We start from the raw sequence: 20,458 nt of genomic DNA on the forward strand, positions 1-20,458 counted from the left end.
GGGCGGGGGGCATGTGGCTAAGCTGGCTGGCTTAGCTCCACCAACATCTGAATGAAGAGCAAGAAGAACAAAAACCGAGAATTTTAATTACAAGTTCTTGCTTCCCCATTGTTCGTAATTCTGTTAATGTCTCTGGATCTCCCAGTGGCGACTGAGAATAAAAATCTCCTAAAACGCAGGGTTAGGTAGTGGGTAGAGAAATTTCCTGTGGCTTTATAGCCAACCTGAGGGAGGAGAGGAGCTGGCTGTGTGCCTTTGGGTAGACCAGGCACGTCTCTGAGCATCTCTTCCCTTTTCTGTTAAAATCAGAGCTTGGAGCAGACCATCTAAGGACCCTGGTATCTGGTGAGTCTACGCCACCGGGCAGGGAAAGTTATTGTCAGGAAAGTTACTGTGTGATGCTGTCCAAGTTAGAAACATCAGGGTCACTTTTAATTCCTCATTAAACCATAAATGCCTTTTTTTTAAAAAGACTTATTTATTTATTTGAGAGAGAGAGAGAGAGTGCACATGTGTGAGCAGGGGGGAGGGGCAGAGGGAGAAGACCCTCGGGCAGACTCCCCGCTGAGCACAGAGCCCAAGGCTCAATCCCAGGACCCCAAGAGCACAGCCTGGGTTGAAATCAAGAGTCAGCCACTTAACTGACTGAGACACCACCCAGGCACCGCTTTTTTTAAATAAATACCATTTCTTCATGATCTCCTTAACCAGCTCAATAAATGGTCATTGACATGAAATAAACCTGCTAAATCCAAATGGTTCCTCATTCTGTCTACTCTACCCTCTTAAAGAACTCTGGAAGCTGCTGCCTCTTTTCCACACAAGTGCCTCCACTCAACTCTGTGTCCTAGTAGGACCACAGTGACGATTTCCACTGTCTTGCCTCCAGCTTGCTGGTGTCCATCTCACCCTGAGACCATCCTCCACACAGCCCTGGGGTGAGCTCTTCCACCTTACAACGGCTCTTTAAAACCCTTCTGTGGTTTCTCAGGGTCAGTGGGACAGAGAAGGTGTGCTGGCCCTAATGACGGGCCCCTGCTTCCACCCCCTCCCCGTTGCCACTGTCCCCCAGCACGCCTCCTCACCTGAAGCCAGGCCCCACCACTGGCAGGTTTGGAGGGAACCAAGGCTTCTTGCCTCTGAGCATTGCACATGCTGTTCCTTTTGCTGCAACACCCTTCTGTCACTTGTCATCCCTCACGTCTCCGTTCTGTTGTTTCTTCCTGCTGTTTCCAGCCTTCCTGCTGTAGCATCTCAGGGTAGAGCAAAGTATCTCCTCTGGTCCGTGGCGGCCCGTATCGCAGACTCTCCCTGCGCCATAGTTTTCAAACCTAGACCTCCCACACCAAACTAAATCTTTGGGGTTGCAGCTGGCTCTGAATCAGTGTTTGCCCTCGGGCGTCCTGCCATGTTCTCCTGGGAACCAGGTATAGAATCAGCACCTGGACAGAATCACAGGGATAGAAGTGAAGCCCTCTGGCCTGAGGAGGTTGCCGTGGGCTAGGCTTCTGTCAGGCGTGGGTGTTCGGGTCAAGAAGAGTGATGAGCAGTCGGGTGGGGGCCGGGGGGCAAGGAACAAGCTGGCAGAAAGGGTTCACATTCCACGCTCATTCCCCGAGTGAGCCACACTTCGGAAGTATCACATTAAAGAGATGAATCACACACAGACTCAAAGAGAGGAGGTTGCAGGGTTGTAAATCACTGGAATGGTTTTTATTTGTCAGAATGCTACAGTAAATAATATCTCCGTGTGCCACTTAACAAAAGGACAGTGGGAAGGTGGGAAGCTGAGTGACATAGGCCGGAGGGGCTCGCAGAGCCATTTGTGACGGGACGGTGGACAGGGTGCTTTCAGGACACTCTCCCGTCCCTGAGGTACTCTCTTCCTCGATGCAAAAAAAAAAAAAAAAAAAAAAGATTATCTTTCCCCCCCTCTTCCTGAAAGCGCTGAGTCATAAGAATAACAGCATGAGGACAGTGAGAAATGCAGAAGAGTTTCAAGGTCATCTACCTCACCCCCCTCTTTGATAAGAGTAGCAGGCTGTCTTGCTGGAGATGACATTTGTGCGTTTTTCAGAATGAAGAGGGCAGAAAATCACCCACAGCCCACAGAGGGCAGAATCCCTCAGAAAGGAAAAGATAAGGCCACCGAGAATTGATGAAAGTCACTGTCCTTGCAATGGTAAGTCAGGGCAAGTGACCATGGCCAGAATCAAGGCAGGAAGTTCTTCCCGAAAGAGGTGCGGGGCTGGGCAAGTCGCCCATTATCTGGGGGAAGGATATAGAACCTGATCCTTTGGGCTTCCAAGGCTTCAAAGTAAAGCTGCCTGGCCCTGTAGGGACCATTCGGAAGAAGAAAGAGGGGGATTCCGGGTCTGCAGAGGGGCAGAGAGACACGTGACCAAATCAGGCTGAGTTACTCCAGGCAACCTGCCGCCTCTAGAGGCCGCTGTGCTTGCAGAGAGCATCTTTCCCTGGGGAAGCCCAGGCCCTGCCCACCACCACCCCCCCCCCCGACCCTCCCACCCCTGGGGCTGCTATGGGGGCAAGGGGGGCTACAGGGCTGTGCCGCTGGAGATGGAAGGCACCAGCCACCTGCAGCTATTAAAATGTGGCTAGTCCAGCTTGAGATGTGCTGTAAGGGTAAAATACACACTAGATTTTGAAGACGTAATGTGAAAAAAAAAATGTCACATCGGCTATTAACTTTTTTTATATTGGTTACATGTTGAAAATAGAACGTTTTGGATATGTTGTGTTAAAGAAGATGTATAATTACTATTCATTTCAACTGTTTCTTCTTACCTTTTTTTTTTAATGTGACTGCCAGAAAATTTAGAAGATTCATGTGATTCACATGTGTGGGTCGCATCGTATTTCTATGGGAGGGCACCTCTCTGGAGGAGCCCCTGGACTCGGAACAGGGAAAGTCTTTGCTCCTGACTTACGTGTCCTTACGTCTACGGGGGGTGGGGGAAGGCTTCCACTTTGCACTCCAGGATGTTCTGAGATATGGCAGCAACACACCCCAAACTGAGAGGGGGGTGGGGGTGGGGAGCCAGCTGGTTACATAAGTAATGGGACGGAGACCCAATTGTTTCCATACTTGCTCAAGCAAATGAATAAGATCTTGGCTTGGGATCAAGCCTCATGAATTCGAGACTAATCTTCCGAGCATCACATCCCAGTTTACAGAGAAAACACTCTTTTGAAACTATTAGTCATTCTAGTGAGGGAGCCACAAAACAGGGTCCTGGTTAGAGCGTAAGTTTTTACAATTTCTTTTTCTAGCAGGTAATTTAATAATCTCTATCAAAATCCTGTAGCCCAAACAAAACTGGACTTTCATGCCTGTCCCGGCGAGGTGATACATCCAAAAGAACACAAACTGAGTTTCCCCTGAGTTTCGAAAAACACAAATTCTTGACTGAGTCTCCCAAGAAGGTAGCAAAGGGAATTACCTGGCACACGTCAAGTAAGCTTCCTTAGTATCCCTAGCCATGAGTCTCTTCTCCTACAAGGGTCACACCTGGCCAGCTTCTCCGATCCCTCTCTTCCCCTTTCTCAAGCCTGCCCTGCCATCCTTCTTCACACCCCTCTCCATGCTGGCCACGCTCTCCTCGGCCCATCTCCCTCTGGCAGTTTTCCCTTCTTGCCAGCCCTCCAGAACCTTCTGGTAAGATCAGTTCAGCTTCTCTCTCTGCCTTCAGTTCTCCACTCTGCCTGCCCATCTGATCAACCCAAGAGGCCCTAAAACTGACTGGGTAGGCAAGAAATGGGGGAGACGGAAGGTCCACACCCAGAATTTCACATCCTTTGAGCAAGTAAGTCCACTGCTAGGAAAGAGAACTTGCCTGGGAGGCAGGTGTCCTGGGCTGAAGGGCAGGCTCGGGTAGAGGATGCAGGCTCAGGCATGCTCTTGTCCCTGCTAAGCCCCAGGTGTTGCTCTGTGAAATTAGGTTACTAACACCTACCTCATTTGAGTGGGGGAGAGGCCGTGAGAAAAGCAGGCAGCAGGGAGAGGCAGAGCGTGCAGGCTCTGGGGCAGGCTGCCTGGGGGTGAATCCTGGCTCCTCATCTAGAAACCAGGGTTAATAATGGCACTTGTCTCTGCTCTACAAGCTGTTGAGAGGACTCAAGGAGTCAGTACAAGTAAATACGTGAAAAATGCCTGGCACACACAAGGCGCTCAGGAAATGTGACTTTCCTCTCTCCCAGCTACCTTTCTGGAGAACTTTTCTCTCTCCCTCTTCTGCTTCGGGGCTGCTCATCTCACCCCGTCTGTCCCTGTGTTACACTTCCCATTGCCCTACTGCTCCTCTAGACCAGGAACCTGCACCTGAGAGCTCACAGGTCAAATCTCATCTGCCACCTGCTTTTGTAAATAAAGTTTTATTGGAACACAGATCCACTCATTCATTTCTGCACCATTCGTGGCTGCTTCAGCATTTCAAGTCTGAGTAGTTGTGACGGAGACCGTCTGATCCACACAGCCAAAAAATCTACTATCTGGCCTCTTACAGGAAAAGGTGTCTGACTTCTGCTCTAGACCAACACTGTCCCATAAACAAGTGATTTTGGTAATTTTCTAGTAGCCCCGTTTAAAAAAAAAGGAAAAAGAAAAACATGGTGAAGTTAATTTTTGTAAAGTATCTCATTTAACTCAATATATCCAGAATACCATCATTTCATTGAGTGACAAATATTAAAAAATGTTTAGTGAGGTACTGGAAACAGCGTTGGCAACTGTCACAGGCCTTCTGACGCTACAGTGGTCTCTTCTAGGCACAGAAGTGAAAATGAACTGCAGTATTTCCTAAACAATAAAGTGGGTTTAATGGGAAAACGTTCTACAGTGTTTTAGCTTTTAAATTCACATTTAAACGAAAATTACGAATCCAGTTTCTCAGTTGCACCGTTTACATTTCAAGTGACTGCCTTGTTGGATAGTGCAGACCTGGGCTATCACCCCCTCCCTGCATATATTATGCCCTTTCCACAGGCACACAGCACACCGCTTCGCTTTGTATTCTTTCACATGCAAGGTGATTTTCAAGCTGGGAGAGAAGAATTTTGGGTGAGGCGTGGGGCAGAGGTAGTGAGAGAAATAAGGAAAGGGGGAGGGGTGGATGTCCTTGACTGGTTCTGAGCCCCTGCAGAGAGAGAGATCAGACAAAGAAGCTGAAGGAACTATTCAAGAAGGGCTTCCTGTGACTTTTGGGCCCCAGCAAAACTGATTTGGGCCTCAGGCGACAAAGTGCCACCCATCTCTGTTCAGAGTCCAGACTGCCCTGTGTGTGTGTCCTGGAGGCCTGGGGACCACCCAGATAGAGTCCCCTGGCCAGGTGTGGCCACCATCTGAGAGGGGGAGGCAGGAACAAAGCTTCTCCAGGAAGCTTCTAGGACAGCAGCTGTGCATAAGCAGGAGCCAGAGCAGGAAGGGAGGGAGGTGACCACGGCTGGTGTGTGGGGGTGCGGGAATATGGAGGACCCCTTGAAGGATGCCTCAAAATCACTAGCAGACAGCTGGGGCTGCATCCAGATGAGCGCAGACCCAGACAGGGACCCAGACAGGCAAAGTGGCCCTGACCGAAGGTGGCCCAGCCAGTAACCCCCTAACAGAAGCTTGGGAGACTGGGCCCTACCGGGGAGGAGCAGAGAGGGGCCTGAGCAGGAAGAAGAGACAGGGCTCCCCTTCGCAGGCGGGAACAAAGCACAGCGGACCCTGCTGTTCTGGTGTGCTCTGGGCCCTGCCAAGTCCATTTGTTACAGGGAAGCGCAGGTGAGTGTGCCGGTGTCCTGCTAGCATCCTGGGATGCGGTCCAGGTAATTAGTGCCCCGGGCACAAGCGTTTCTCGGTATTGCATCCCATCCACAGGAGTGAAATTTGCAGAAAGCCAGGAACGTGTAAATTATCCCGCCAGAAACGAATGCCTATCAGAATAAGGAAAACATCTATAAACTCGCCCGCGGAAGGGAGGGCAGGCCAGCCGGCTGCTCCGGTCTCCATGTCCGCTGGCAAGGCCGCCGAGCCCAGCCTTCTGCCCACGGAAGGAGAACCCCACATCCCCTCCCCACCCCCAGTGAGGTACCCAGTGAGTCAGCACCAGCCTTCCGCTCCTCGCCTGCTCCCTCCCCGGGCAGCCCTGCTTTCCCTGGCCCTAAGGTGGTGGCCGGCCAGCCCACTTCACAGCCCATGGTGTCACACCTGCAGCCAGGAAACCAGTTGTGGAACTGTGGCATCTAAGACCGCACGGGGACTTGCCCTGTGCTTCCTAAAGTGGGCGGGTTATAAGATTGCTTCAGGTGGATCTAGCTGTGTGATCTGGGGCCTGTTACTGAACCGCTCTGTGCTTCGGTTTCCCCATCTGCAAAATGGGGACAATAACGTACCTACCTTGCAGAGTTACTGGGAAGCTGAAGTGAGTGCCTGTGTGCACAAGGCTAAGGAAGGTGCTCAGTTCAACATCTGTTAGCTGTCGTTATGAAGACAAACTTGAGCATGTAATTTAGAGTGATCAGTTTATTTTAATGTGAGTTAGAGAAAGTCAGATCAAATCTGACCTCACAGACCTTATTGTTTTTGTCGAAGCTGAGTTAAAAAAAAAATCCACGTTAATATATTTAAAGAAGAATGTAAATAAACAATAGTACAAGGGATAGGCTCGTGTAGCAGGCGTTGTGAAGACAGAGCGCACAGACTATTTGGAAACACTGATCGGCCTGAACCCTCCGGCTCATTGAGGAGGAAACTCTAAACGGGAAGTGAAGGGCTGGGACCTGGGCCACCAGTGTAGTTACTGGCTGGGCTGGGACCAGACCACCGGCCTCTAGACCACCAGTCTCTAGACCACCAGTTCCTCCAGCCTCCGGGCCACATTCTCTCCTCCATTCATGCTGCCTCATAAGAGACTCATTTGAATAAGTACATTTAAAAGATTTGAGGAATACTTGGCTTGTCCCCAGACAGTCTGACACATGACACCGGTCAAATCCCATGTAATATAAAACACAATAATCCCTTGGAATAAAAACAACCAGTCTATGAAATGGTCAGGTGTTGTTTTCAGCCACCCCGGGGCACAGGTGACTGGTGGAACTAGCTTCTCTGGTTCTGCCACTTCCTAGCTGTGTGATTGTGGGCATGTTGCTTCACCTCTCTGTGCTTCTGTTTTCAGATCTGCAAAATGAGATAAGAGGTGCTAACCCCGGTATGTGGAAGTCCTCTGTAAAAGTGAGTTTCCTTTTTTTCCTCCTCTGAAAAACAAGACCAGGTACGCTTGCTGAAGACAGGCACCCACTGGCCACAGAGGAATCCATACTCGGGAAACCCTACTTCAAAATCTTTGTGACTCCCTGTCTCTTACACAGCAAGTCTCCAGGCCCCAACCATGTGTCCCCTTCCCACCAAGCCAGCTTCATTTCCCTGATCCCTACACCCATCCTAGAGTGTCTGGTGCTCCCACACTGCCCCATGAACAAGATGCACCCATTCAGACACCAGCGCTCCCATCCCGCATTCTCTCTCCAACATCAGCATTCAGACTCGGCTTCCAAAAACCCATATCTGATTAACTTACTCCCTGAAAGTCTGCATGATTCACTCTTCCCTGTAGAATCAAGTCCAAACTCCTTGTGTTCACAGTCCCTCAGAGTCTAACCCTATCTTCCCTCTCAGAACTCATCCTCACCCATTCCGCATCACGCAGACATACATGTGCACACACATGCACTCATACTCATACACACACACACACGCAGTCTACACTTGAGCCAATCAGATCCACTCACTATTCCTCCAATAGCCCGTGGTCCCTCATACCTGCTCACCTTTGTACCTGCTGCTTTTCCCCAGAACACCCTATTTCCTTTCAGTGATAGGGAAAATTCCTTCTGACCTTTTAACACCTTGCTGAAATGAAGCATTTTGTGTTGCAAACTCCTGCCTCCCCTCATTTCTTGCAGCTAGCCGACTATGCCTTGGCCAATAAGATGTACGTGCAAATCACTGGGTGGAATTACCAAGAAGGCTCTTGGAAAGGAGCACAGATGGCTGCATGCCCTTTCACCTTTCTCTTGTTCCTTTATGTAAAATGGATGTGATCGCTGGCACCCTAGTAGCCACCCTGGAACATGAGGTGATTTCGAGGATGGAAACCATGCTCTGTGGATGGAGGGACTGAAGGAGAGAAGGAGTCTGGGATATTGCTTATATGGTGGGAATTGCCATATACCAAGTCTAGGCTGGCTACCTTTGGTTCTCTATGAGGAAAGAAAATAAATCCTTATGTGTCTAAGCCACTGTTTTTATTTTATTTTATTTTATTATTTTATTTTATTTTATTTTATTTTATTTTATTTATTTATTTTATTTTATTTTATTTTATTTATTTTATTTTATTTTATTTTATTTATTTTATTTTATTTTATTTTATTATTTTATTTTTAAGCCTCTGTTATTTTAGTTTGTTGTTATATGCAGAAAATCTAATCCTGTCCAATACAGCGGACATACAAGCCATTTCCTGATTTGCCTCCTGCTCATCTCTCCACACACACATTTCCCTTCCCCACTCCCAAACCCCCATTCCAAACCTACTTATTTAGCATCATGCCTTTCTCAGGCATCACACCCTCTGCCCTCTCCTCAGTGCCCCTCCTCAGACTGCCCGGGAATACCTCTCAGCTTTCCAGACCCTGCTTGAAGGACACCTCCTCCATGAAGCCCTTCCAGACACACCCTCCACACCCTCACCAGGAAGCAGGGACTGCTGTTCTGTCCTGTGTGCTCCCAAGGATCTACCATGGCACTTCTACGATGTCATCATTTCCTTGTCTGCCTGTACCTCCCAGGTCCCAGGCTTCATGGCACACAGGGCAGGAGCCTCCAGGGCAGCCCTGACATTCACCTCTGTCTCCGGCATCTGGGCATAAAAGAAGTTGTTCAGGGAACTTCCCCTGAGACGGCTTCCTCTCCCGTGTCCTTGGGAGAGGATGGGAGCTCCCGCAAAGCAACGGGGCCTGCTCTTGGGCACACTATCCCCTAGAAGACCCCAGGAAATGTCTGCTGAGTGCATGAATGAATGTGCAACTCAACCTCCCTTCCAGCTTACCTAGCGCTCACGGAAACCTTCTCTAGGGCTCTGACTTCCACCCACCATGGCCCTGTCTGTGGCCACCTGCCCCTCCCTAGTTCCCTTCCCCGCTGTAGTAGCAGGTGCTCATGCCCCAAGGCAGGAGGCTCATAAAGTGAAGGGGAAAACATGCAGCCACTGAGGTCCTGAAACCTGTCCTCCTGATGGCTACCACGGGCCGAGGGCTCGGAAACAGCTGTCACCAGGAGCCCGAGGAGTAGGGCAGGTGGGCAGCCTTGCAGAAACCATCCCAGCTGAGGCTTCCCTTCTACCATAACTCTGATGTAGAGAAAGGACAACTGTCATGCAATTCAAATCTACACCACGGCAGTTCAATTTGAGCTCAGTGCATATGCTGAAGACACCGGACAGAAAACAGAGAAGAGTGGGAAAACTAGCAGCACCATAGCAGGAAATGCAAAGTTGCTGAGAGTAGCTGTGGTTGAATGTGTTTATTGCCACCCCCAGCACCCTGCCATGACAGAGGTGTGTCTCTGAAGGACAGGGAGATGGACAAGCAGGAGAGGAGAAGGTTCATCGAATCTGCATTCTGTTCTTCCAGATGTGGATGGCCACCGTATATGGCAGGATGGTTGGACAACCTCCCTAGAAGGCCGATGATCAATGAGAATTAGAGGGAGGAGAATTTCAGTTCCACTTAAGGAAGAACTTCCCAAGCATCAGTACTGGCCCACACAGGAGTGGGTTGCCCTGGAGGCTCCTGCCCTGTGTGCCATGAAGCCAGTGGGCATACCCAGAATCACATGCCAGCACAGAGAGCCCAGGTTCTGGGAACTTGGGGCCTGTTACCCTCTGGGTCTTCTTAGGACATCCATGCAGTCTGTTCCCAGAAATGCTAATCCCTCCTGACACCTTGGCCAGTTTTCTAGATTCCTCTGCCTTATCTGGGAAGCTCCTGATTTGCAGAGTAACCACACTAATGGCTTGAGTCTGGTGCTCTGACTGTTCTGAAGGTCCTTTTCTTAATCTGGCCTCTCCTCTGGCCCTTCACTTCTCTGCCCACTCCTTGGTTTTGGTGTCCCATGACTGGTTTCTGTGGGTCCTGCACAGAGAGGCAGAGAAGCTACCCCCTGGAGAGGCCACTAGTAACGGGTGGGAGGGCACTGAGCTGTGAAGGGAGCACCAGGGCTGTGCGTCTCCCATAAGTGATAAGCATGTATTCACTCATTCATTCACAAAATGTATAATGAACACCAACTACGTGCTAGGCACAATTCTGGGATTAAAGACATGGGAAAATTAATGTGATCAAATAAATCCAGGGAAGACTGAGTTGACTGAAGTAGAGAGGTTTCTGTCCTGCAGGAATCAGAACCTCTCCTATGTTAACAGACCCTGTGACAACCCACCAGAGGGGGCTCAGTATACAGGCCCTTTGAGCAAGAAACAAGAGTGCAGGAAACTTTGGAAATATGGAAAACCACAAAGAAGAAAATAGAAACCACTAGTAGTCCCACCACTCAGAAATTGATATTTGTCCTTTAAATATTTGTACACACATGTAATATACTTTTCCCCTAAATTTTGTATCATTCTGTGTATGCCTTCTTTTCTCACTTATGACATCATAACTATCTTTCTGTTTATTAGACAGTATTCTATGATACCATTTGTATTTGCTACATTGGCAGGTCATTGCGTGTATGCACCAGAACTTAGAGGACCAATTCCCACATTGTACGTTCGGATTGTTCTACTATTGCAAACAATGGTGTGAAGGGCATTTTCTAGGCACTCCTATCCACACCAGTGATTACTTCATTAGTGTACCTGCCTGAGAGGGGAAGCTAACAGGTAAAAATGCACAACTATTACCTATAAATTGCCACACTGCTTCCAGGATATTTGTAGCAATTTTCACTTTTACAAATGGTTGTTTAGAGTGTTCAGGTCCCCACACCCTGCACAACGCTATGAGTATTAGGATTTATAACCCAAAGCTTGCCAAGTTGACGGGTAAAAATGGTATCTCATTACTGTAACTTGCTTTTTTATTATTATTATTATTAGGCAAGCTGAACTTTCTCCATGTTCATCGGGCTTTTGTATTTCTTTGGTGCATTGCCTATTTACAAAATCTTACTTGGAAATAATTTTACATTCACAGGAAAATTGCAAAGATAGTACAGAGAGTTCCCACAGACCCTTCGCCCAGTTTCTATTCGAGTTCCAACATCTCCCCTGAACGTGGTATGTTTGCCAAAACTAAAGCAATTAACACTGATACGATACTGTTCACTAACCTCTAGTCTTCATTTGGACTTCACTGGTTTCTCCGCTAATGTCCTCTCTCTGTTCCAGGATCTAATCCAGGATCCTACACGGCACCGAGTTGTCACGTCTCCTTACTAACGTCTCATCTGGGACAGTTTTCAGTCGTCCCTTGTTTCTCATGCCCACGATATTTTTGGAGAGTACGGGTCCCGTCTGTTGCAGGATTGTCTCTCCATTTGGGTTTGTCAGATGTTTCTCACGATTAGTCTTGGGTGATAGGTGTTTGGCAAGAACACCACAGAGGTGAAATGCTCCTCTCCTTGCACTATTTCTGGGGTCAAGTGAGAGCAATAGGAGTCAGAACGGGTGGTGTTAACCTGGGTGACTTCGTTAAGATGGTTTCTGCCAGGTTTATCAACTATGAAGTTTCTATTCTCCCCCCCAACCCGCCCCATCCTCTCTTCTTTTGAAATGAGTCACTGAGTCCAGCCTACCCTCAAGGGAAGGGGAATTAAGCTCCATCTGCTGGGAGGAGCATATATGAGATGGAATCCTGTAAAGGAGATGTGTGCCTTCTTCCATATTCATTCATTCATTCAATTATTTATTCATAATAAATGTATTCATGGATTCTCTGGATTATAATTCAAAGCAATCATTATTTATTTTGTTGCTTTCACGGTTCTAAGCTTTGGCCAGTGAGTTGGCCCTTGTGTTCTTGTGCCCTTTAGGCAAACCGTTATGTTTTGTTTTGTTTCTGTTCTTAAGCACTTCCTTACTTTCTGGAACTACAAGATGTATCAGACTCATTTTGTATATTCCCCGCCCAGCCCCAGAATCAGCCATTTCTCCAAGGAGTTCTGGTTGCTTTTACTGGAAAATCGTGTTTGGAAACGAAGATCTGGCCCTGGGGGTGCTCATTTCTACAGGAGTATCACTGCTAGTGGATACAGTTAGGAAATGCATGTGTGCCTCCTAACTCACGCATAAACACACGTCTATAGGTACTTCTGCACCCATCTGTACATATTTTGGAAATACATCCCAGTCCTACAACTAACCTTGCCTCCTGACAGATTCTTTTCCTGGAAAGTTAGATCAGCTGATGTATTCTATGATATACAGAAAGGCCTCCATCAGTGCTGGCTGAGTGAATGAGTGCTGGCTGAGGAGGGGGGTCCAGCCCGTGCCGGGGCCCCTCTCTATCTCATATAGACATACCACAACCTACTAGCTGGGGCCCTTACCAGGTCTCAGTGTTTTTCAAATATTCTCCTTAATACTTTTCTATATATTCTAAATTTTCTAAAATCAACGTGTTATTTTATAATTAATAAAATAAAACAATGGGTTTTTAAAACAACAGTATAGACTATATACACTCTTCCCTAAAATTAGTAAGTACTTCATAGGCTTTCACTAGGCCCAGTGTAGATCAAAACACACGCAAGCTGCAAGTTCCTGGCATAAAATAGGTACTTAATAGGTGCTGGCTTCCATCCTCCTTCTGGTCCCTCTCTGATCCTTCCAGAAGCCATGTTATGGAACGGATGGAAAAAAAGAGTTTCCTCTTCCTTCTTCCTTCTTCGCTTACCCCCACCCTGCCGTGTGAACCAGACGGCCATGGTAAAAAAGTCATCATCAAATGAGCACTTTCTTTGTCACCCAGGGTCTTCCCTACCTAGGCTCCTCCTAGGGTGGAGGTGTCTTTGCCAGAACATTCTTAAGGAACACAGAGCACCCACTACCAAAGCCCACACCTGGGCAAGGGTCTCCCCACAAGCAGGAGGCCCCAGCTGAGGCTCCAGCCTCCTCTGCTCATTTCTAATAAGGGCCTGGCTGCAGCAACTCCCTGGAACTTTCGCAACCGGCACTGAAAGCCCACATGAGATGGGATTTACAGCTTCGCGGCGAGAAAAGTCAAGCACTCATTCTCCAGGCCCCAAGTCTCCATCTCAGCAGTCCCAGCCTAAATTCTGCGTTTCTACCCAAGATGAATTCCCCTGGGAGAATTTCCCTTTCCCTTCTTCTTGGAGGCAGAAAGAAAGATAAGTTTTTATTTAAATACCTCATTTCACTTAAAAGAATTAAAGAAAAGAAAAATAAATAAATAAATAAATAAGTTTAAGAGAGCCAGTAAGGAGGAGGGGAAATATTTTGCATTTCTAGGACCAAGAAGACAGAGATGTTCAACCATGGCAGCAAAAGTCACAGTCTGGGAAGACTGATTATTTTCAGCAAAAGCCAAAGAGAACTAAGGGCTCTAGAAATACTGAGTTTATTTTTTTAAAAATTAGCGTGTTGTCAGAGAGCTTACTTTCTACATGAGCTACATTCCTTTCTAGTGGGTTTACAACCAAGCCCCCCCTCTTCTGAGTATGCCCTCGTCAAAAGTATTAAAGTGCTTTATTCTTGTAATATCCTGTAGGGCTGGCTGGGTTATGTCTGCTCTGGGGTTGGTATGGAGAAAGGCCTCCCTTTCTAGCCCATGGACAGAGAGCACTGGGCATCTCTTACCTGGAGCATCACTTCAACTTCCTAATGGCTCTACTCCCTTGTTTTCTTTACTGCAGGACTTCTCAGAGCCTTCAACACCCTGATGATCTTCCAAGAGAGAAATACATAATAATTATGTATGTGTATATATTTATATATTTTATATATAAATTATATATATTAATAATTATATGTGTATATATATGTTATATATTATGGAAATACACATATATTTCCCAAGCTTATGGGTCATGGAATCCTTTATTCAAGAGACATCTATTAACGTCTCCCAGGCCACTGGGTTCCAGGAACCCAGTTTGGAAAATGCTGATATATAAGCTACAACCCTAACTCCTCAGATGCACTCAAGGCCTTCCATTGTCTGGTATATGGATCCCTTTCCAGGTGCACTTTCTGCTTCCCTCCTTTCTTCTCCTGCCACTCACATTTGAACTTCCTGCAGGCCCCTAAACAAAACTGTCTTATTTCCCCTTTAACACATTTCTTCTTTTTTAAGAAGTTAGCAAGGATTAATTGGTACTGTTTATAATCAAAAAATCCTAATTTCTATACCCATGAAGAGGAGTTTTGAAACATTTTTACTTCAAGAAACACAGGTTGAAAATGAAAAAGAATTTCAGATCTGTTTTCATAGGGGGATTAATGCTCAGAAAACTCCAGGAAAATTTTCAGCAAGATCTGAGTGGTGTCTGAGGCACTGCACACACATCATGACTTGGATGCTAAGAAAGACCCTTGTGAAATTCAGGGACTGTGTGTCCATAAGATGTTGTTCATGTGAATCAAGAAAGCGGGTGTCCACATGCCTTAGAAGCAGCCATCACCAGCCCCCCACTCTGCAAACAGCCTCTTCCAGAGCTTTGGATCTGACAGGGACCAGAGCATCGATTCCTAAACTCCTTGCCTGCGCCATGTTCAGAATGCTTCCTTAGAAGCAAGGTCTCCAAAAAGAGTATTTTATCTTTCAAAGCAACTAAAGAAGGGTGTAGTGGGTCATTTCTAAATAGTCCTAAACCCTGTGCAGTATGACTTTGTCATTCCTTTCATCAAGGGGTGGGGTCTATCTCCCCTCTCCTTGAATCTGGCTGGCTTTGATTTGTGCTTTAGCCCAAACAATGTGACAAAAGTGATGCTGTGCCCGTTCTGGCCCAGGCTCTAAGAGACCTGGCAGCTTCATTTTCACACTCTTAGAACCCAGAGAACACTACGTTGGTCTGGCCCTACTGGAAGGTGGAGAGGCCACGTGGAGAACTACCAGCACCAAGACCTGAGGCTCTGAGGCTCTCTTGGACCCCCTGGCTCAGTTCAGGCAGAGCTGAAAGCAGCTATGGGAGTGAGCCCAGCCACACCAAGCAGAGAACTGCCCAGACAGAATTATAAGAAATAGGGGCACCAGGGTGGCTCAGGTCATGATCTCAGGGCCCTGGGAGCCTCAGCAGGGAGCCTGCTTCTCCCTCTCCCTCTGCCCCTCCCCTACCCCCCTCATGCTCTCCCTCACAAATAAATAAATAAAATCTTTTAAAAATTAAACAAATAAAAGAAAAAATCATTGGCTTAAGCTACTAAATTTTGGGGTAGTTTATTATGCAGCAATGGGTATAGCATAAACAGGAGGGAGCTCAAGCGTGGCCAGTGATGGGGGAGAGATGCAAAAGCAGGGCAGGAACCCCCTTCACAAAATCGGCAAAGTATCGAGGAATCCCGAACCTAAGGGACGAGAAGGCTCCTATACAGGGAGCTGACGGGCCCAGGGGTGAGCCTGGGTGGACTGAGGGGGGGTATGCCTTCCCTGTCCCTCCCACGCCGTACCAGCCAGGACCCATCCGGAGACAAAGGAAGGAATCAGCCATCTACCTAAACTCCCTTCACCCTTTCTTCTACCTTGTCGGGCCCTGGACCATGCAGTGGGGGGAACAGACTAGAAGGACTGCTGTCTTCACACACAAGGAGCTACAAGGACCAAGTCAAGTAAATAAAGTCACGAGTGGTAAGATGAAGGCAGGTCAGAATGAAGCACTATAAGCAAAGGCTTCCTCGAGATTGGAGGGAGGAAGATCTTGGCAGAGGGCCATCTGATCTAAGGGAGGGAGGCCTCTCGGCAGGAAGCGGTGGGGAGAGGAAATGGGAAGGAGGTAGCAGAGTTCAGGACACTCAGAGAGCAAAAGCCTGCCCCCCTCCCCACTCCAGCCCGCCTCCCTTGCTCCCCTCTCCAGGTCCCTCCAGGCATGCCATCTAGGCTCATGGGCTTTCTTATCCCTCTCCCCCACCCTGTGCCCAGCCCTGTGTTGGGTTAATCTGGAAAAGTCAGAGATGTTCTCATTTGAGAAGGCCTACTAAGACCCGAGGGTGCCCCCAGGTCGTCGTTCCGGCCTTGGGAATTTAAAGACTCCTACAAGAAATTAGTAACAACTTTTAGTATCTGTTGATTGAGAAAATACACATGTGAAAATAGATTTCCGTCCTCCTTACAATAATGCGCCCAGGGGTCCAGGAGCAGGTTTGAAAGGGAATAACCCGCCAATAAATCAGACCTGTACTTTTTAGAAGGGCCTTCATTGTTTTAACCCCAAAAGACTTCAGTGGTGGGAGGGGGGAGTTGCGAGGTCTAGAATGGTGTGGGAAGGGGTGCGGGGAAGGGTAGGGAGAGGCAGACCACTGTGAGCCGGGGGTCATCAGCACGGGGCTGTCTGACAGAGGCGGTGTTTGCGAATGCAGACCCTCACAGCAGGCTGCCTGGGCTTGCCTGGCCAGGGATTCCAACGCCGTCCCTCCCAGGCCTCAGTTCCCTGCCACTTTAGAAAGCACCCAAGGCAGTCTGGAAAAGCAGGAGACTAGAAACCACGAATTACCTAACTTCCCGGTTCTGCGACTAACTAGCCCTGTGAGTTTCTGCAAGCAGTTTTGCCTCTGGAAGCTTCAACAAAGAGCTCGTGGTGGGGCCCGGGATGGGGGCTGGGGGAGAAAAGCAATGGCAAACTTGCTAACTTGCTGTGGGAGGCATCGTCCAAGCACCAAGGTCCTGGGGAAGTGAACTGAACGTTTCTGGGCCTCAGGCTCCTCCTCTGTGAAATGGGAGTACTACGTAACAAATGAGGTGAGAGTTGTGAAAATGGCAGCCACATAGCAAGTACCAATTACCCTTAGCTCTCCTCTCTTCTCACCCTTGCAATGACAGGTGGCTCTTTTCTTCCAAGCCCCACCTTCTTCCCCGAGCCTTTAATTTGACCCTTGGGTATGAAGTGTCCCCTCTCGGTGACAGGGAGCTGGTCTTCCCGCAGCGGCAGAACTAAGTGTGGCAACTTTGAGCACGCGGGGCACCCTGGGAGGCAGCTGGCAGGGTACTCCCTGCTTCTTGCCTGGTGCAGCTAGTTTCCTCTTGGGCCCCTGCACACAAGAGAACCGGCCCAAGGCAGAACGACAGGCCTCCGTTGGGGAGGCCACCCCCCTTCAGGCCAGGCACAGACAGCGACAACCACCCATTTTGCAACAAACAGGAAACCAGTTTACCAGCCTCAAAAATAGAACAGACAAAAACCCCAAAATATGAGGCTCTGACAGTGGGCAGCTCAGGTTTCTTCACACTGCTTCCTGACAGCCTGCAGACTATGGGGCGGGGGGGTTGTTTTTGTTTTTTCTAAATTTCATCCGAGAAAATGTCTTGCAATGTGTTTACATAGGTGCTCAGCCTCTGGGGGCAAGGGCCAGGAGGCAGCGTGGCCAATGAAGCTTCTGGCGCTCCCGAGGACCCGCCTTCTCAGTCTCCAACCCAGCTGCAAATGGTCCAACCGCAAGGGCCACCGAAGCCCTGACTTCTGTCTCGCCTCAACTCTAAACAGGTCTCCCACACCCCAGCGTTGCCTTTCCTTTGGGTCCCCACTTTAGGCAGCGTCGTTCACCCTGACTGCTTCCACAGGTACCCAGAAGCCCCCAGGGTCATCCTTATCCAAGAACCATGCTGCAGACATCCCCTGATAAAGACCAGGAACTGGGCTCATGCTGTTCCCTCTGCCAAGAACACTGTTCCCTGCCTGGCACACTCCCTCTCAGAGGCATTCACATTGGAAGGACATGGTTATTTCAGTGAGGTCCCTAGGGACTATGTCACACAGAGTCCCCTTGTTGAGGGGTCATGGAGAGAATGTGTCTCCGTTCTTAGCACCGGGGAAAGTTGTACCGTACTATCTTGGGCACCTGATTTGTTCTTACCCTATGGGCACAATGAGTAAGAACTGCCAACCTGATCATGTTTTCCCTTTCTGTTTTCATTGCTAAGAAGCTTCATGGCAAACACTAATTAATCACCTCCATCGGTCTTATGCCCTAACCTGTCTCGTGGCTTTATTTCAGTTTCTTCCCCTTATTCTCCTTATGCCTTATTTCTTCATTTACTTTATTTTACCTTCATGTAGAATCTGTAAACCGTTTCAAATCTTGATTTGGAATAAAGTAGGGTATGTGTGAGTAGTAGAGCAAACGACTCTCACTTACTCTGTAAAACCCACTTTAAATGTCTGACTTGTCATCTTTCCCTAAGCCTCCGGGAAGGTGGGGTTTCCCTCGCTGGTGATCCCGCCGTCCAGGTGCAAACCTTCCTGGATTAGCACTTACCCACAGTCCGGGACGTCACGTGTTTTCACAGCTCTCTCCTCCATCAGATTAGAAGGTTCTCAGGCAACACCTAACAGCCCGCCCTCTGCCAAGATTTGTACCCAGTGCTCCACACACATAAGCTTGTTTAACCCTCAAGACAGACAAACCTGCCAGATAAGGACGACTCTGCCCATTTCACAGCCGAAGAAACTAAAGGTCAGCGACAGTAGATGCTGATAAAAGGTCACATACCATTAAGTAGCTAAACTGACACCAAACCCTGGGCTCCTACCCTAGCCTCAGGCTCATTTCCCTAAGATGACCCAACATATGAAAAAGAGCTTTTATGTGAAAGAAACAGAGACAGAGAGAAAAGGAGAAAGAGGAAAGAAAATTAGATTTCCTTAGATTATTAAATAATTTACTATGGACGTCAAACTCATCCACACCACTTGAAGCATTTAAAATATGGCTTGATTTATAAAAATCCATTCTCTACAACGGTCTAAAAAAGCTTACATGCGCTTAACTGTGGTTTTCTCATGCTTACCCTCCCCTTAGAGAATTTAATCACTTGACTGTTTCAGAGCATTCCCATTCTTACCTCCTCACACACACACACACACACACACACACATTTTTAAATCCCGGGAAGTAGTTAGAGCATAACGTGTGACAGAAGATGAGAGCTAATTCTGTGAGAAGTTTCCAGAACAAAGTGAGCCCAACTTTCCAGTTTCCTGGTGAGCAAGTGCACATGAACCATGAGGCCATTCGTTCCCAAGCCCTATAGTGTCCAGACAATTAAACTACATGAAAGGATTTTAAATATTTAATGTTCCAATTGGGAACCTAATTGGTCTGATGCCTTTAAATTAAAATGCCCTCTGGACATACTTTAGTGCACTTCCATTCAACGAGGGAGGCAGAAGGACAGAGGGCTGCCTGGGCCCACGCGATCTCAGGCAAGTCTGGCGCCCTCCCTCTAAGCCTCAGTTTACCCCTTGTGTAACTGGGGGATGACTATAGGACTGCAGTGAGGACAGGCTGGTCCAGGGAGAAGGCTCATTAAATCACTGCATTCCAAGCAAGAGGGTATACAAGCAAGAGCCAGGAAGGATCTCCTTTCCAGACCTTGTGTTTCCCTCGCTTTACAATGAGAGCAAGAGCTGGGGAGATAAGGGAACAGGGCGTAAGACGTAAGTAGAAAGGAAGGAAAGTGGTTTCTGAGCCATCTTTTCAACAGAGCATCTCCTGTGTTCCAACGGAGATCATCTTGTCAGAGGGTCTGGTTTGCTTCTCCCTGGCTGTGTTCCGTGTGTGTGTGTGTGTGTGTGTGTGTGTGTGTGTGTGTGTGTGTGTGTGTGTGTGTGTGTTCCTCCTCTGTAGCGCTGTGGGTTCCCTGCACCCAGCTGCTATGCCTAATTCACCCCAGAGTTCTCCCAGGGTCTGGTATATGTGGTTGAGATTAGTGTTTGTTGAGTGAATCAGTGACAGCCGAGGCAGCAGCTGTCTCAGAGCTGGTGAAAGCAACAAGTCTGTGGGAGGCCAAAGACTCTGGCCCCTCCCGACCGTGGGGAGACCCATGGTGGAATTCCAGCTTGGCCATCCACCAGCCACGTGACCCGGGTCCCTCGCTTACGGTCTCTGAGCTCCCATTTTCCCATCTTAAGTTTGAGCATAAGACATGTGCCTGGAAGGCGCAGCACCCAGCCAGCTGTCTGGCACAAAGCAGTCACTCAACACGTTCAGTGTTGCCTGTGTCTCACCGGCCCCGCCTCCGTCTGCAGGACCCAGGGCCGTGACCTTTCCTCTGGTCACCACCCAGAGAGGGAGAATCCGGGGTGGCTGGGGCCGCCTGCTGCGATCTAGATTCCCAGATTTGCTGTGGCAGCTGGGCCTCCGGTACAGCTGTTAGCAGGACTCTCCATCGCTCCGCCTCCTGACACAATCTCCCAGCCTCCCTATCGGCCCCACCCCCT

At 48.5% G+C, this 20,458-nt stretch overlaps 1 protein-coding gene across 7 annotated transcripts in view; it reads right to left on the reverse strand.

Annotated features, from left to right (window-relative positions):
* Positions 1 to 20,458, reverse strand: part of HIVEP3 (HIVEP zinc finger 3) — a 480,349-nt gene that overhangs the window by 228,461 nt on the left and 231,430 nt on the right. Inside the window, exon 1 of one of the 7 annotated variants that reach the window (XM_027607367.2) lies at positions 1,086 to 1,336. The exons of the other annotated variants lie outside the window; for them this stretch is intronic. The gene's annotated coding sequence lies outside the window, so the exon portion shown is untranslated. Of the gene's footprint in view, positions 1 to 1,085; positions 1,337 to 20,458 lie in introns of those variants that run through there. 7 annotated transcript variants of the gene reach the window in all.

This window comes from Zalophus californianus, chromosome 4 (genome assembly GCF_009762305.2).
Source record: "Zalophus californianus isolate mZalCal1 chromosome 4, mZalCal1.pri.v2, whole genome shotgun sequence".
NCBI classification, from domain to species: domain Eukaryota; kingdom Metazoa; phylum Chordata; class Mammalia; order Carnivora; family Otariidae; genus Zalophus; species Zalophus californianus.